General features: G+C 41.4%; 1 protein-coding gene across 1 annotated transcript in view; it reads left to right on the top strand.

Annotated features, from left to right (window-relative positions):
• LOC121624884 (urotensin-2 receptor) overlaps positions 1-16,779 on the top strand; it is a 41,156-nt gene extending 24,377 nt beyond the window's left edge. The window contains exon 4 of the mRNA XM_041962840.1: positions 15,565-16,779. The gene's annotated coding sequence lies outside the window, so the exon portion shown is untranslated. The remainder of the gene's footprint in view (positions 1-15,564) is intronic.
• The last annotated feature ends 997 nt before the right edge of the window (positions 16,780-17,776 follow it).

Below are 17,776 nucleotides of genomic sequence, written 5' to 3'. Positions count from 1 at the left end.
ATCGGTTGACGCGCAGCACGCTGCATATCAATTATGGCCGTGCAGATGCTACATCGCAACCCTGTCCTTGTGAACCCAGGCGTGATGAAATCTCATAAACATCCTGCCAGTCTTCATCTCGCCGAGGTAAATAGATTATCCATTTGAATTCAGTTGTGAGTCCAAGAAGCAAGGCATGATGCGACCATATGCAGGAGGTGCGCCGAGCCTGTTGAAAGATGAGCACGCGGCAGGGGGGGAGAAAGGTGGAGGATGAGGAGGATGGCTTGAGGCGGGGAGGAGGCTGATGGTAGACAGATGCAGGGCTTATTACGATCAGATCACACAGGGTGAAGGTGGGGCGGACTTTGCTGTTTGCTTAATGGGAACTTTTCCCAGCTCCCCGCAGAGATCCCTTTAACGTGGAGCCAAAACACACAAACACACAGAGACACAGCGCAGATGCTCAGCCCCACATTCGGGCACACATGCATTTAAATTGCCAGCATGAAATTATTGCAGTTTGATCCACAGACTTGAAACTGCACTGAATTCTGAGCGATAGGAGGGCTTAACAGCAGCAGCGGCAACATTTCATTCATCCAATATTTTCCCTCTTTTGTTTGATGATTATTTAAATAGGGAGACATTTCTGGGTGAATTATGAGCAAAAGGATCCTTAGAGGGGTGAATTTGGGGCCAATGAGACATTCCTGGGACTCCCAGGTACCACCTCAACAAGATTAACCAATCACCTTTCCTCCTGACTCAGGGCGCTCGGGGCTAAATCAGCAAAGCTACAAAGGTGACGTCAAATTGAATTCACTCCATTTACACCTAAAGACCAGTGACACATTTAAAGAAAAAACACAACAAATGTGAGAAACATATCGAACTCAGATTCTTCCTTCCAGGGCACCAGGGCTCACTCACTGGTTTTATGGGTATGGAAATGATGTAGATCATAATCAGTGACCTTCTCTAAATGAGGCAATATCTGTAGGGAGGCTGGTGTTCATCCCTCCAGTATGAGTTCCACAAAGTTTCGTGACCACTGAGCAAACTCCATCTGCGGAGGCCATGTGACGCAGCCAAATGCTGCAGAACAAGCGAGTAAGTGGCGCTCGAGTAGAGGCTGCCTGCCAACTGCTGTTTCCGAGGCCAAGAATGAACTGTCAGGCTCCACAAATTGCTTGTCACCCAGATGTGCTGTATGTGTGCATAATGTTCTCACTCCTTGTGCTGTTAATAAATCAATTTGATAATCAATAGCAATTTCAGCAGCAGAGAGGAGAGGAAGTGGACTATAAACGGTCATTTCCAACTTCCCATGAGTTGTAATGAGGTAGTCGCACCGTTTTCCAAGGCAAGTAAGTTACACTTTGTTAATAGAAGCGGTGCAACCTGTGTTATTATTTAGTTATTTTAGTTATGCATAATGTAGATGTACATAAGTGACACGACAGATAAAGTTTCAGCAGTATCCTTGCTTTTACAAAAGTCAAAAGTTTGCAGTTCCAAGCTTGTGACAGCTATCTGACGGCATTACAGTAGGCTGGTTTAACTCCTGAAGCCTCCAGTCAACTCTTTCCAAACAACCACGATTGTTGAAAGACTAAAGGAAGTCAAGGGTGCGCTTTGTACGGTGCTACAGGAAGTGTCACAGGCGATCTCTTCCCGATGTTATTCATGAGGTGATCCGCAGTGCCGTCGCATTGATCTGGTGACGATCTGAAGCCGCTACCTGTCAGGGCGGCTTCTCTGTTCACTGTCGTCACTTGTTGCAATCAGACGGCGGAGGGCTTTCAAAAGCCAGAGGCGTGTTGTTTGCAGAATTCCACCGCACGGTCTCCCGGGCGCAGAGCGAGTCTTCATCTGCACACTCAGGCACTTCAAAGATGCTGAGTTCAGTGACAGCAGGGTTTATCTTTTATTGACTGGGTGTGTTAACGACACATCGCTAACTTTCTTCTCCAGGAATTATGATGCACACAGATGTGACTGTGCCGCTACATGTGTTCAGTTGAGAGCTAAAGGAAATGTTTCATTGTGTCATTAATCATGATCCTGCAAAATCATATAAGAATCTGTAAAGTCAAACTGAACTGTGAAATCTCGGGAAGTTTAAACTATAACCACACTGCAGCTATTGTGCATTGCTTTACCAATGTGTTGTCCTTTCTAACACTCAGCATTTGGAAGGAAGAAAGGGTAACTTTTCTGTGTTTATATTATCATTATTGCACATCTCATCTATCAACCCTAATCCCATTTTATAGAGTTCATCACAACAGAAATTCTTTTTCCAGGGAAAATTTCGCAATTGTCAACCAGACATCCCCCTAAAAATGTGAAAAATCCACAGTATGAGGTATGCTGGGATGCTCCCAGCTTCACAACTATGAAGCAATGTCTCTCCCCACACACTGCACCCCCAACAAACCCTGCCATGACTCTGATTCATTGTAGAGGTGTTTTGTATGAGCGGGTACGTTGTTGCCATTGTTCAGATGCTTCCTCTGAGTAACGACTACCTTCCGTGATAGGGAAGGGTTTTTTTTTTTTTGATGAGGCGCATTAGATTCACACAACAGCACAACTGCAATGTTATCAGTGTGTAGCATATTATGGCATGCCATTTCAGCCAAGCACGAGGTCATCGCTGGAGAGACCTTAATTAGGGATACAATTCTGCAAACACACCATGATCCGTTGGCCACGCACCACACATACCTCAGAATAATTAATTGGAAATGCCATCAGTTCATGAGGAAAAATGTCATTAATTCATATGCACGTAGCCTGCGGCGGTTTGTTTTATATCACCAACCTGATACTTTAGGAATGGAAACATTGGACATGCATGGATATTTTTTTGTATTACAACAAATAAATGAAAAAGTTATTTCCCTCATGACCTGCTAAAGGAAAAAAAGACTATTGTGCAGACAAAACATGCCGGCAAAGAGGAAACAGAGATAAATGGTAAGGACAGGGGGTGTGTAGAAAAACAAATGCTGTATTTCCTTCGTCTCCACTATCAAGATGGACACAAAGCACTAATGGAAGGATGTGGTCGAGAGGATGCCAGGATCCAAAGTAAATGCCTGAGAGGAGTGTCTTAACATTATGCAATAATTACAACCTGTGCAAGACGGATGAGAGAAGTGTTATAGTCAACGAGTGGATGCAATTACTTGCGAGGCTTTACAGCTCCTCGTCCAGGCTTTGTTGTTCGGGTTAAAGTGGAGGGCGGGCTGCACAGGATGAGCCCTGTGATTACTGGCTACGGGTCGACGGTGTGGCTCAAACCTCGAGAACGAGGAACCTGAACTTATTTTCCTTTCATTATCGAATCAAACGTTGGCTCCGTTCCGTCTCGTGGAGCCCGTGGAGAGTCAGAGCTGAATCCTCCGCAGTGTGCAGGAAGTCCTGCTCAGATTCATCATTTTCAGAGCTGTGGATAGAACGAGATCTGAGCCAGGAAAACTAGACTGACAAAACAATTCTGAGGAAATTACTTTACTTAGACTTATATTTATATATAATATACCTGCTCATTTTAAACATATTTAAATAAGCTAATAACTGTAAAGTATGTTAGAATTTGTACATTTATATACAAGTGTTCAAACCTTGGTCACTAGGGGTGCATTAGGTAGTTAGATTTCTGATCTCCTTCTTCGGTATTCCACTTCTGGACCACTCCCGTCCTCTAATCTCGGCCTTTTATCCATCCCCCTCTCCAACTGAAACAAAAAGGCGATCGTGCCTTTGCTGTTTTAGCCCCAAATCTCCTCTTCCCCAGTCTATCAGACCATCTGAATCTTTGGACTGTTCAAGCAGCTTCTAAAAACTCATTTTTATAGACAAGCCTTTTTATAGATTTTTTTAATTTGTTTTTTGATATTTTATTGTATTTTTACCTTATTTGTTTATTCATTTTAACCTTTTCATCTTTGTGAACATTTACAACTGTTTTTTTTTAATCAGTAAAATAAAGCTTTACTTGCTTATTAAGATGTTAATAATAAGTAGAATTAAATGTATGAAAGAATTAATGGAAAATAAGATGGAGAATAAAACCCATTTGATAATAGTAGTAAAAAATAAAACAAGTAAGGGTGAAAATAGAATAAAGAGAATGCATAACATAAGCTTGACAATAAAACCCACAGAATAGTAATAAAATAGAGTACAAGGTTGATGAATGAAAATGCAACCTTTGAGGGGAGCAGTTTTTGACGTGCAGCACTGTGAAGGAAGCACAAACAAAAGTTTTAATCCTGAAGTCATAGCTATTTAAAGACTAAAGTGAAGAGGAAAGTTTTTAGCTTTCTTTTGAAAATATTCAGCGAGCTGCTTCCCTGATATCTGTAGGCAGTTTTGTTCCACGGGCGGCTTCAGTGCTGTGGAACGTTCTAAAGCCTGAACCAAAACAGTAAAGTTGTGTGCTGGAAAGCCAAAACAGTGAGCTGAAAGATGCTAGAGGGAGGGGAAACTGTAGAGCCGTATTTCAAGGTCTCTATGGGTTTTTCACTGCAAGCGACTCTTTTCAAATTATGCGTATTATGCATCATTTGATCTGTTGTTAATATTTAATATTGATTTGTGGTGGCTGTGGTTTTATCACAGCTTTGATCTGAATGCAGCTGCCTGTTGCAACTGTGGTTAATCAAACAGGCTTGTTGATATGTGTGACCCCTTTCATATAAGATGTTGTCATTTGATTTATTGTTGGTACGTAAAGTACTTCTACAATAATAACTTTCAAGCATGTCATAATTTCCTAATTTCATTATTTGTTTTTTGTAGCTCCAGTGCTCCAAAGTCTAACTACACCCTATCCTCACCCTCAACTGTAGGAGAACTTTTTGTTCCAGGCATTAGGTGTCTAAATTTTGGATCTGAGCAGAGCAGTCGAAAACCTATCCAAAGCTGACGTGCATCGAAAATGTCAAAATTAAAAAAGGAAAAAAGTCCAAAGAGTGATCCAAGGACAGTCAGAACAGACCAGAACACACTCTAGAATAATTATACCTGATGCAAAATGTGGCTGAAAGGACCCAAACAGAGAGAGAGCACCATCACTGGCAGCAGCGTGATATACCACCAATTACCAATCAGCCACGTGTCAAAAAGAGCAGCAATGCATACTGAGATACACTCACATTTTTCTAGTTTGATGGTTATGACATGCCACGTGATTAGAGTTGAGTTGAGTCTGAACTGATTCACATGGGTATTAGACATATTAACACAACCAGCCTAGTCCCACCGTGACAGAATTGGAGCTTGGACCCACTCAGACTGACAATACCTCGCCGACTTCATAACATGGACTTGTAAAACCACTAATTGTGATTGATTTTGCACATGTTAATCTCTGCGCATACACACCATCAGATGGACATATTTCATATTCAGCAACATTTAACTCTGTGGAAAACCCGTGCATTAAAATAACCCATTAAAAAAACAGTGCATCCTGTCCTATTTTATTGACAGAAAGGAAGATTTGAAGCCGAAGCAGGAGACTAAATTAACAATTTGGAATGAAGCTTTTAAAAGCATAGGGTAATAGGAAATGCTCAAATCCCCGCCAGGCACTTTTGTTCCATTAGAGCCAGCCCGGCATCACAGGCATCAACACGGATACATATGCAAACAGTGATGAAAGGCTGTCTGTCATTATGCACAACGAAAGCCTGGCCCTGAACACAGCGGAAAGATGTATGACAGGCAACCAAAAAGCACAATTGCCCCAGGCCATTTAAACCTGCAGAATCAATCCTGTATCATAAAAATCATGTAGCTCTTATTTGTATGCCAGAGAGGTGGTGCGTAACTCCATGGGGCACGATGAAAGCACTATTCACTAATTGGCCATATCTCAAAAGCCATTAGAGCAGAAAGTCAATCACAATCAATTGCTGATAAATTCACCACACAAAGGGTATTAAACCACAGTCAAATGAAAGGAATCATACCAAAATTAAATATTGGACCATTTCCCCAGAAGATGGTACTATTGTTTGATCAACATAAAATTTTCTTCACAATTAATGAACAATTTCACAGTAATGGACAGCAGCGGAGCGAGCGGCTTTCCATTTATCTCCTGCGTCCAAGCCAGTATGCTTCCCACTGCTAATGCTGCTGCCGCTGCTTTCAAGGAGCTGCTTTGGTCACCGATACCCCTGCAAGGCACCACGTATTACAAACCTCAGCTCAATCAGCCTCCATGAGCCCGCAGCCCCTGAGGATCAGAGGAAAACATTCCACAGAGGTCACCGAAATCAAACAAGCCTTGGGAAAAAACAAACGGAGGGCCATGATCGAGACAATTTGCAAGTTGGTTCGTGCTGCCTTTCAGCTGGCTGTTTTATCGGAAATAATGAGAGGATGATTCCTGAACATCAGGCCTGTGTTATTCTGAAAGGAGATCGAGCCGTGTGAAGGGGCGCCGCCACGTCTCATCCTGTCTTATTTGCTTTCGGTCGGGTGAAACGCGACACGCGGATATAAAGATATCCGTTCTATATCCTTCCACCTTGACACGAATAGCCAAGGGGAGAGCCATGAAATGAAGACCCACACAGAGGAAAGAGCGTATGAGAGAGGGGAGAGGGAGAGGGGGATAGAAGAGCACCAATAAACCTAACCTGTGTGTTCCAGGAGTGAAATCAGAAAGCGAAAGAACAGTTGTTCAACAGGTGTGGAAAAAGAGCGAACAGTTAATGGGGAAGACGAGAGGGGCGGTGTGTGGGTTTACTGGCAAACTCAGAGGAGGAAAAGCTCTTCTTTTTTCCACATTAAACGCCGCCGCGGGTCCGCTTTGATCAGCTCGCGTCATTCAGATTTTTTTTGTTTTTGATTTTGTTCGGGGGCAACAAGGACGGCCCACCGTGTTGTGAGTGAGAGCAGACAGATCTGACAAAGCGCTCAGCAGCAGACCACACAACGTCTGGTCGACCCGCGGAGACAGACGCAGAATAAATACTCAATAGCAATCTTTCAAACGCTCCCCTGCGTTTAAACTAGGTTGTTAAGAGGTCAAGACCTCCAATCTGATATTCTATCCGAGACCAAAACGGGAAGGGATAATCTCAGTTTTAGCCCTTCGCCGCCTACTGCGTGACTTTTTCAAAATCCAGTAGAAGCGAGATGAGGAGGTGTCGGGGTACACGGAGGACATGGCTGAGGTGTGAGGGTGGATGTAGGGACACATGCAAGGCTGGTGCACGTGTAGGATTTTGAGTGAAAGATAGAAGGGGTGGTTAAATGTACAAGTGGCTACAAAAAAAAAAAAAAAACAGATTTGCATTGATAATGAATCACATAACCACTCGTTTGTGAAAGGGATTGCTGGTAGTGATAAACCCACAGAAGATGCCCAGCCCAGTTACCCTCATCACAATGGAGCTAAAAAAAAAAAAAAAAACATTGGACGTTAATCTGCCCATTAAACTCCAGACAGACAAGGTTGGTGACTAGCTAGTAAAAACAATGTAGCATTTAGCAGCCAAAGAGCCAGGTATCTCCCTCAAGGGTTGGTGGAGACCAAAAAAAGAGGGAAAAGACAAGCAAATATTGGACTACATTTACCAGGTGGCCAAAGAATCTAAATGGATGCTAATGTTGCACTGCATCTGCTCAATGTGGAAACAAGCCACTTTTTGCTAAAAGTTTCATTATATCAACTGAAAAGGTGATAATATGTCAATGTTGTGTTCACAAGGTACGGTGCCCCCAAATGGCCAAAACATCCATAACTGCAGGTTTGAAATAAACCAATGTCATACAAACGAAAAGTTAAATGTGTAACTACTCGTTCACAACTCCGTACACCCAGGGCTTGTGGTGCCGCACCCTTAGCCCTACTTGTTTTGTTAGCCATGGCCAGTGACTAGCGTTAGCTAATGTTAACTGGTGAAAGAAGCTTTTCAAACCATGGCACCAGGGAAACATTTGGTTTTATAAGACATTGGACCTTGCCAGAAGACATTGTTACCTGTCGTTTAAACTTTGCGCCGTCCTGTAATTACAGCTGGGGGCCACAGTGGCTCAGCGACAGGAACATAGTCTCAATTAAACTGTGAATAAAACAACAGGTTTTACATAAAAAGGGTCAGGAGCAGCTCTGCTGGGAGCTTCTTCAGCAGTTGTTCGAGGCTCTTCAAACTTTCTTTGACTCTTGGGTCTGCTCTGACACACATGGTGCATTAAAGGTACCAATACAAAGTCTAAGAAAACTTTGAATTTATATAGGTAGACATGTGTGTTGAGATTTCTTGTGACGGTTAAATATGGGATGGGATCAAAGGGTGCCCCTGTTGCGACGCAGGTTTCTCCTTGACGTATCCCTGGAGTGAAAACACTCTCAGCTCTGTCCCATCCTCCTCTGATGCAGGCATCATTACAATTTTCTTTCTATCCTACTTTTAAAGAAAGCTTTTCCAGCAACCTTTGCTTGTCTCCCTTTGTTCTCGAGAACAAAACCTCACCCATACTGTGGCACCATGACAGCATCCAGGCAGAGAAGAGGTTCTTCTGATCTTTGCTGCTTATAGGGGTTGTTCAGGCTCTCAGAGGAGACACATGAATGCATTATAATGCCCCTGTAGTTAGTGACTTGGAGTCTCATGAGAAGACCTCCACACATGTACTCATGTTGTCACATGCAGCTGTACAAAAGCACACTGTCACCTCGATATGACATTACTAAACACTAAAGAAGACAAAGACTGAGCTCTGACCAAAATAACACAAACATCTCCCAGTGGAGGACAACAGTGTAAACAATGGAAAAGGTTCAACACAGCTACTCCTAATTATGCAGTAACCAAAAATATTTCTTTTAGCTGCATTATTCATGTTCACATGGTTTAACAGCCGAAATAATCAATTAGTTACGCTGCTTATACCTAAATACCGAAGCTAAATTATTGCTAATAATGAATGGCTGTTTATATTTATTTCTGTTACATCATAATTATTTTTGGTTATGGTGTAATTTGTTGCTTTATCTGGCACTTTTGCATTAGCAGGGTGCCTCTCATGCAGCTGCCATGCTTTTATCTTGGTTTGTTAATAAGAAACAATTTGCAGAGGCTTCACACAGGCACACTTCTGGATGCACGCATTGTAATCCCTCCATCTGTCTTCATAAAAGTGCATAAATTGGGATGCAAATATTAAATATCAACTCTGCTATTTTAGTAAATCTCAGTTCTCATACATTTTAAAATTATTATTGTTATTATTTAGTGAAATGAGACACAACAAGTGATATAAGACAAGGTAGAATTTAATGTGGTGGGTGGCATGATAAGTTGTCTGGTGTGGGGTGTGCGTATTAGAAGGTTCAGGGCACCCAGGGCATATGAATGCGGAGCCAAGACAAGAAATTGATATCGGAAGCATTCTGGTTTCCATTTGTAGTCTCTGTAGTCTGAGTAGTGTTGACTAGCAGTGTTGAATGTGCTTTGCACGCAGGTAAACGGTCCGTTTGGACAGCAGGAGAGCCAGAATGCATCATTGGCCAAAATGCAATCTCTGAACCCATCAGCTATCGTGTGACAATGATTTAGCTTTTGATTTGATTTGCACATAAAACAAGTTGCTAATTGGACTATGAACGGAACCAAAATGCTTCTGATACTGAAATCTTGTCCCTCGCGTACAGATTCAAGACGTTTATAGGATCATACGTTGATTTTGAAAATGTTTACATTATTTTTCTCATACTGTCCATTGCTGCAGCACCTCTATTCACCCTCTGACTGAAGCTCTCAATTTTAGTGCCTGCATCTATAAGGCCCCCGTTCTAAATAGCCCAGTCTGTTCAGTCTCACAATATGGGCTGCGTGTTTATCAGTGGACTGATCTTTTTGACACTTTCACAGTATTCATATAGTGCCTAACTGCTTTTTAATAACTGCTTTTTAATAAAAAAAAATATGGAAATCTCACTTTGAACAATGTGGGACATTTAATATGGAGTCAGTCAATACCTTGGTGATAATGACCAGGTATTGCTCGCAGACATGTTCTCGACCACGGTGACAAATACATCATGTTTCCTGTGACTGTTCTATAATTAAAGCCATGCCATGTTTCGCAGTTAAATGCTTTTAATGTGAACTGGAAATGTTTGATGTTTAATGGTTTGCATTAGCAGTAACTCAATACAGCTCTGATACAGCGTTAGAAATGTGAACAGTAAACAGTAACAGTACTGCTAGACTGCATGCAGCATCATGCCCTCCGAATTCATGCCTGTCTTGGTCAATTTTTAGCCAGTGAGGGAATGGCGGACTCCGCCACCAACAGAGAAATGGTTATTCACATTTAAATACTTCGAATGGCTATTGCTGATAAATTGCTCATATGTAATGCCAATTCCTGGTGTGGTCATATTGCTGTATCAGGCTGGAGCTGTTATTTTAGAGGATAACCAGCATGCTGAAATTAAAAAAAAAAAAAAAATTTTAGCTAAATATATATATATGCATATATCTGGACTGAGAAATATTATATTGCTTGAATTTCTGATTTAACTTAAAACTGAAAATAATAAAATGTGTTAACATTAAGATACTAAGATACTAAAAAGGCCTTTCACCAGCCTTTTGGTATAAAGTATTTATGGAGCAGATAATTTGAAAAACACGTGAACAGAGGCACACGTGTGCACACACACAGTATCGACATACTGTCCTTATTAGTGGTCTGTGTGCATTGGTGTAATTGCGTGTGTGGATGAGGCCTGCGGTGCTGCAAGCCTCAGATAAGCGCCGGCCAGTGTATTGTGTGTTAAGCCAGGCGGGATAAGCCAGGTCTGTATGTTCTGCCAGAGAGGGTTGCGAGCGAGAAGCAGGAGCCATAACAGCTGGAGAACCAGTTTCACTGACTCACACGCCTTCATGGTGCAAAAACTGGAACACGAACTCTGATTTGAACGTATCTTTTACCCGGACATTCAAGCAATATCACACCCAGGTCCACACACACCCACAAGCAATTTCACTCCCTGCAGCACTCGGGGCATTTTTCATTCAAAAAAGGAGTAATCTATTCCAAATTTAACTTGGTTGTCATCCAGGTTGAATGTGGTCCAGGCTGTGTGAAATACATAACAATAACGATGCTGATAACCACAATAATTACCCTGTAAATCTTTCTCCTAGCTCTGCTGGAAATTTACACTCCTCCGCTGCTTCAGTATGTGCACATTAGAAGCAGGGGCAGCTAAATGCTCCTTCCAATGCTAAACTTCTTTAAAGATGCAGCATGTAGCAGGCCAGCATGCTGAGGGTTGCTTCTTTTTTGACCTAGATGAATAATTTACATCTGTGGAGTTCCAGGAAATGGCAGAGGAAACCATTCCCAGTCAATGAACCCTTTACTTTCTCAGCAGATTGAGATCCACTCATGCTCCCTGATGAGCTCTTGATGATGAGGCCTTGGCAAAGAGGGGCAAACATGCACCTCGCTGTCTGACGACCGCTGCCAACTGGGTCATAAGGTGGTTTGGCTGCTACTGAGAGAGCAAAGGAGGTCTGCTGGAACAGGGCAGCGGCAAAAATGAGAGGGGTAGAGGGGGTAATGAAGGAGAGACATCAGCGGTGGGGCTCACAGCCAAATGCATTGCAATCGCAAGTCAACAGGTGGCCAATGAACAGCTGGACTGAGGGCTAGGGGAGTCACTCAGGTTTCTATTTTCTGCACACTGCTATTCAAACAGCAAAAGAACATGACTCTATTGCTACAAGCATTAGGGAGGAGGAAGACAGAAACTTAAGCCCCTCTAAGCTGGAAAACTTGCTTTAATGAAACAAAAGGCGGATAATCGCACATGAAAATACTCTTACAGGCCTGTTTAAGTATACTATTATCAAATAACCCGTCTATGTCCCAATTGCTTTTGATAAAGGAAGTGATTAAGTCTTCTTTTCTTTAGTGCCCAGTGGGATATGACTTCAATGAGATATCATGCTGCACAGAGAAGGGAAGGGACAGCTGGTGATAGTTTGGGTCCCCTCGTTAAGAAAACCAACCATTCATCCATCCAGGAAGTTAGTAAGCAGCCAAAACTGACCTTAAAGCCCTTTTCAACTTTGTTGTTTCTAAAGAGTTATGTAATTAGGCACAGTAGTACTTCTAGATAAATGCTACCTCAGCAATGCTAACATGCTCAAAAGTGACCGCACTAACATACTGATGTTTAGCAGGTAATGTTCACCATGCTCAAACTTTTGTTTAGATTGACTAATTGGTCCTAAACACAAATTAGAGATGATGGTGCTCAGATGTCATAAGTTTTGCAGTTATTTGATTATGAACCAAATGATAGGAACAATTCAAAGTTTGGCCTGATGCACTAGATGAAAAATTAAGGGATCAACAAGTTGATTGCAATTCATCTTGATGGATATTTATAAATGTCCATACCAGAATTTATGGCAATCCATCCAATAACTGTTGTGATATTTCCGTCTGGACCAAAATGATCGACAGGCCAACTGATCAACGATGCCATCCTGAGAGCCACACTGCTAACAAGGCTAAAAAAAAGTCAGCTAATCTGCTTCGTCTGGGTGTGGTTTTATCAGATTTGAGTGACAGTGCTGGCAACATAATCAAACAACCTAAATATAATAATATGGTAAATATAATTATGACCGGGGCAAAGAAATGCTTGATATCGCCTTGTTACAACTGAGCCCCATCTTCTTCAAGCCGCTTTGTAGAGCACAGACAAAAACCAAAAAACAGAAATGTCTGAACTGAAATAACTAAGACTACTGCTGCTTTGGCAGAATGTTAGTTGTTACCATTGTGCAGTATGTTTTCGGGCCTTTAGACTAACGACCAGCAGGAAGCCAGACAGACACTGCAGAGATATGATTGTACATGATATTGGAAATGTAAAGCCTGCCCCTGACTACTCGAACACTGGACTACACGACTACATTGCATAGTCAATGCAAAAGATAAAACAACTCAGGGGTCTATTTCCATACACAGGTTCATGTTTGCCTGCTCACGCTTGATGTTCTGGTGATTCATGAGCTTTACTGTGTCCATGGGGCACAAAAGTTGCAGTGGGGCGAGCGTCAGTGTCAGTAAGATTTTGCAGATTCAGCTATTTTGAAGGCTTTATCACTGCTGATAATGCTGATGATAAAATGTGAAATATATCTGTCCGGAGTACATGCTATGAATTTTACACTGGTGTCTGATTTCAGACACCACTCTCCCACTCTCCTCCAATTTAACTGAAGGGAACATACCAAGTTTTAAGAAAATTAGCTCCTGAAGCACTGAAACATACATATTAACAGCAGATTGAAAGGTGGGTTACTGTTACATAAATTTGACAAAGACAAGATGAACGCTACCATCCCATGCAGGAAAATTAAAGTCACAGCAGATAAATTACAAGAATACAGTCAGCATAGATAATTAAGCTTTTAAGGTGTTTCCCAACCAACAGATTTTTGGAAAAGGGATTCAGTTATTCTGCTGCTATAAACAAATGAGGAATTTGTTTGTGTTAGCTACTGATCCATAGTCCCATGACTGAACCATTTAATAAATTGTTACTGAACAAATACATAACTTGCATGTACTCATGAGCCAAAGGTGACTTTATCTTCCCATGTAAACACTCATATACAGCTGGTTCACTGCTAATTAGCACATAACTCAGTCACATTTTAAAGCGATGTACTGGTTGGTATGAATAGTTAACTGGACTCTATGTGTTTAATGTAATAATGAGTAATTACTTAATTTGAATGGATTGACCAGAAGAGGTATAATGTAAAGCATTCTCTTTACAGCATGGGCATGAATCCCTGTGTGTTTTTATTACTGTAGTTACACTCTGAGTCACATAATAAAACATGTTTAATCTTAACTAGGGTTCGTAACTGTTTCACCATAAATACATCATGATGCTCTGCTGGCTGGTGCCCCACCGCATGCAGATGATGCCTTTTTTGCTGTCTCCAGTCTCTGTTCAGAGACATGAGAATGGTATCTTCCCGTTTAACTCTTGAAATCAAAGTGAATAAATGTATTTCCAAAAATGCGGGGCTAGTCCTTTAAATTATGAACATGTATGTCAAGGAATATTCCCTCAGTATTGATGCTCAAAACTGCATCACAGGTACGTTTATTCAACCAGGGAAACTCCTGCCTTTAACCACACAGAGAGAAATGGAGCCACAAATTATGTGCTAAATATGTCAAACAGCAACATCTCACAGCCTGATGTGAATGGAGTTTCAGTTCTTTTTTCTGACTCAGAGTACTGATTATATTCTCTTGCTTTTTACACAAAAACAGGCTCTTTAATTAATTAAATACTTCATCGACATGCAATAGTCAGCAAATTTATTCAGATATATCTGAGGTTTTCTTTATAGCACTCAGATTTCATTTTACTCAGTTCAGTTCTTTGGCTGAGAACGAAACTGAAGCTGAAAGTATGAGACAATGAGATTTTGAGCTGATTATAGATGCCTTTATTTATCCAGAGGAAGACCTGATTCGAACCACAGTTCAAAACTAGAGCAAGAAATTAGATGGGTCCTAAATATAAGCAGCAGTACATAACCACTGTCACTTGCCATCTAATAGAACTTGCTGTTTTCCCCTCAACATTTCGGTGCATATAAGTTACTGTGATTAAAATGCTGTTAATTTTGTGAGATTAATGATGGTTGATGAGAAATTGAGGTCTTGTATGCATTGCATATATCATATGTGCTATAATCAGACTTTGGTGTATCTCAAATCGCGTCAGTTGTTTATTTGTGGAGTGGGGATAAACCCTTTTGAAGCAGATGAATAGTCACTGAATGAATGAATCTGCATCTGACCCACTTCTATTTGGTTTGAGTAAGAACACGTGGAGTTGTAATATGCAGATGCAGTTGTAAAAACGTGAGAGGGCATTTAAAGATGATAGGCAGAGTAAGACTAAAGGTGGGTATGCCCAAAACAAACTACTTCATACAACGTGTCATTGGGGTCAACTGAAGCCAAAAGTGAACGGCTACGCTCAACGTAGCGATGAGAAGCCTGCTGTCTTATATGTAGAAGTGATAACCATTCAAATAAGGATGATGGATAAGACCTTTGCAGTGTTGCACTTGATTCTTAGAAGGGTTGTTCTCAGTTCTCCGTCCTGGAGAGACCTGGTTTGTCTGAAGTGATCATGCATAATGTGTGAGGATACACTGTGGTGTAAAAGTGACACTGAGGGATAATAGTAGTGGAACAAAGACACCGTTCACAGCTGATCTGATACTGCCAGCAAACCTGCTAACTATGCTCTCCCAGTCATGAGTTTGAATTATGTTTGTTTGTGTGTGCGTGTGTGCATTTGGGCAACCAAAAAAAAAAAAAAAAAGCTGTGCCTCCCTTTCTGAATGCGCACAGGAGCCCATAACTCTGACATAGTGTTTCTAAAGAGAACACGTAATGCAAAGAGTGCAAAGTGTGTATCTGTGCGTTCAGAGGATTTACAGCTCGAGTATTAAAAGCCTGTCCTGTGTCTCCCTGATACAGAGATGACTGAGCCGTGCCGGCCGAGGCAGGGGGAGAAAGGCCAAGAAGAAGGGGGAGGTGACACAAACAGACCCTGAACACCTCATCACAGCAACTGTGAAAGAGGATGAAGAAGACGGAAGTTTCTTTTGTATTTGCAGTTCAATATATGTGTGGACACAACATCCTTGGATGAGCACCAGCGAGACCTGAATGAGAAGCTGGCTGCTGCTGTTTGAGACTGCATACAAAGTGGACACGCTCAGACCCGTATTTATTTGTCCCTCCCCGACCTTCCTGTGGCGTGGGGAGAAAGATCAGCGTCTTACATAACACAACAGAGACTTTTCAACTTTAAAGCTTTCTCTTATGTTTACCCTCTGTCCCTCTCACAGTGCATTATGTTGCTCTCCATGTGAAACTGTTGTTTCTTGGCGATATAGAGGAATTGACAACTGGAGCACACGCTGCCGATGCACAGGTGAGGTAAGGGAAACGCTAGCGAAGCGTCAGTGGTTTGATGTCAGACCAGCTGAAGTGGAAAAAAAAACTGTCTGTCATGTAATACTTTAAATCCATGGCAGATGGAAATGCATGGAAGAGCTTCAGCTGTGGCAAATGAGTGCTTTTAGAGGACATCTGGAAAGTTTGTGTTTTAATGGTAAGGCAGAGATCAGACTGACAACAGCACTGCATGAAAAAACACAGCCCACTCATTTATTTGAATGGGACAACCAGATCATGAATAAAAATAGTTGAATCTTGAAGCTAGATGCTGCAATTACTATACGTGCAAAGGCACATTCCTGGTAGGTTACCATTCATGAAAATGCCATATGCCATCTGTTCACCCCAATAGTCGCAACAAAAGACAATCTCATTGTTGCCATGCCAACTTTCTAAAATCGTAAAATCCTTTCTCATGGTAGTATAAATCACTGTGCAGCGTTTTGACCTTCTCACTAACTCATTGATCTGTTTCTCAGACTGCACTTCTCTGAGAGTCATTTCATCGTGTAAGAGCTGGGAGTAAGTCACACGTGTAAATCACAAGCAAGCCTCAAGTCCTAACCCTCAAATCTCAAGCGGGTCCCAGGTTACTGTGGTGAGAATCAAGCTATTCAAGCATGAGAGCATTTTCTGTTACATAAAGCAACATGCAAGCATGCATTTTTTTTTTTTTTTTTAACACAGTGCTGTTTTCGGTCTGAAATAAGAAGACCAAAACCAACAATGAATGGATCCCACCAATGAATATTAACTGTGTGGCCAAAGCCTGATTCGACTTTGGTGTTGAAAGAGTCCACATCAGAAGGAATCCAGTAATACATTCATATATATGATAATAAACTGAGACAATACAAAGCAAATCCTCTTTCCCACTGCATTTATACAGCAGTTGCAAGCTCTTTCCAGTCACACGCTAACCTACTTGTTTCTTTCTGTTGGCATTTTCCATGTCTGCCAAAGTTGCAGGTAGACTGACAATCTAACCTGCCACTGCCAACAATTTACCTGCATTTGACGTTTGCTGGGTGCTAATTTCAGACCCTATATATCTTCCTCTGTGCGAAAGAACTATATGGAATATGTATAGAATAAATAAATAAAAGACTCATGCTCATGCAAAGACATGCTGTTGATCACTTTTAACATGTTCAGCATCTTAGCATTTTTGCATTCTAACATGGTTTGTAGTGTACAAATTACACAAGTGTTACCACAGGCATGAGGATTCATACTTCTGACTATGGTTGCGTTTAGCGGCCAACATCGGCATCCCAGGAGCCACACCCTGAGCATGGCTAAAAACTTAAATACACATCAATGAGCTAAACCACTAGAGGGTTTCGGACTAATTCCAATAATGCCAATCATGGTGCCATAAATAATTAACACAAAATCTGTATTACTCTGATGTTGACAGTAGTCTCCAACAAATACATTCACTCCTGTGTGAGTAACAATCACTAAAAGCTACGGTGCCCAGATGTTGGAGGGGTTAACACATTGTTGGTTTTGGTCTTTTCAGGGGATTTTTTTTTTACTTGAACATGGAAAATAAAGAGAAACAGCAGCCTTATCCTACGTGTAAAACAAGGTGCTCCTTCAGTCCATGAAAACATCAGAACCTTGCTTTGAACATTTTTGAATAACTTAAAAAAAAAAGGAATCAAAATTTAATATATGGTTGAGGTGAGGGGAAAAAATCTTTCCTCATAAAGATATTGTT

The sequence above is a fragment of the Chelmon rostratus genome, chromosome 21 (genome assembly GCF_017976325.1).
Source record: "Chelmon rostratus isolate fCheRos1 chromosome 21, fCheRos1.pri, whole genome shotgun sequence".
In the NCBI taxonomy this organism is placed as follows: Eukaryota; Metazoa; Chordata; class Actinopteri; order Chaetodontiformes; family Chaetodontidae; genus Chelmon; species Chelmon rostratus.
The sequence above is the reverse complement of the archived record's forward strand: the minus strand, read 5'-3'. Positions and strand labels throughout refer to the sequence as shown.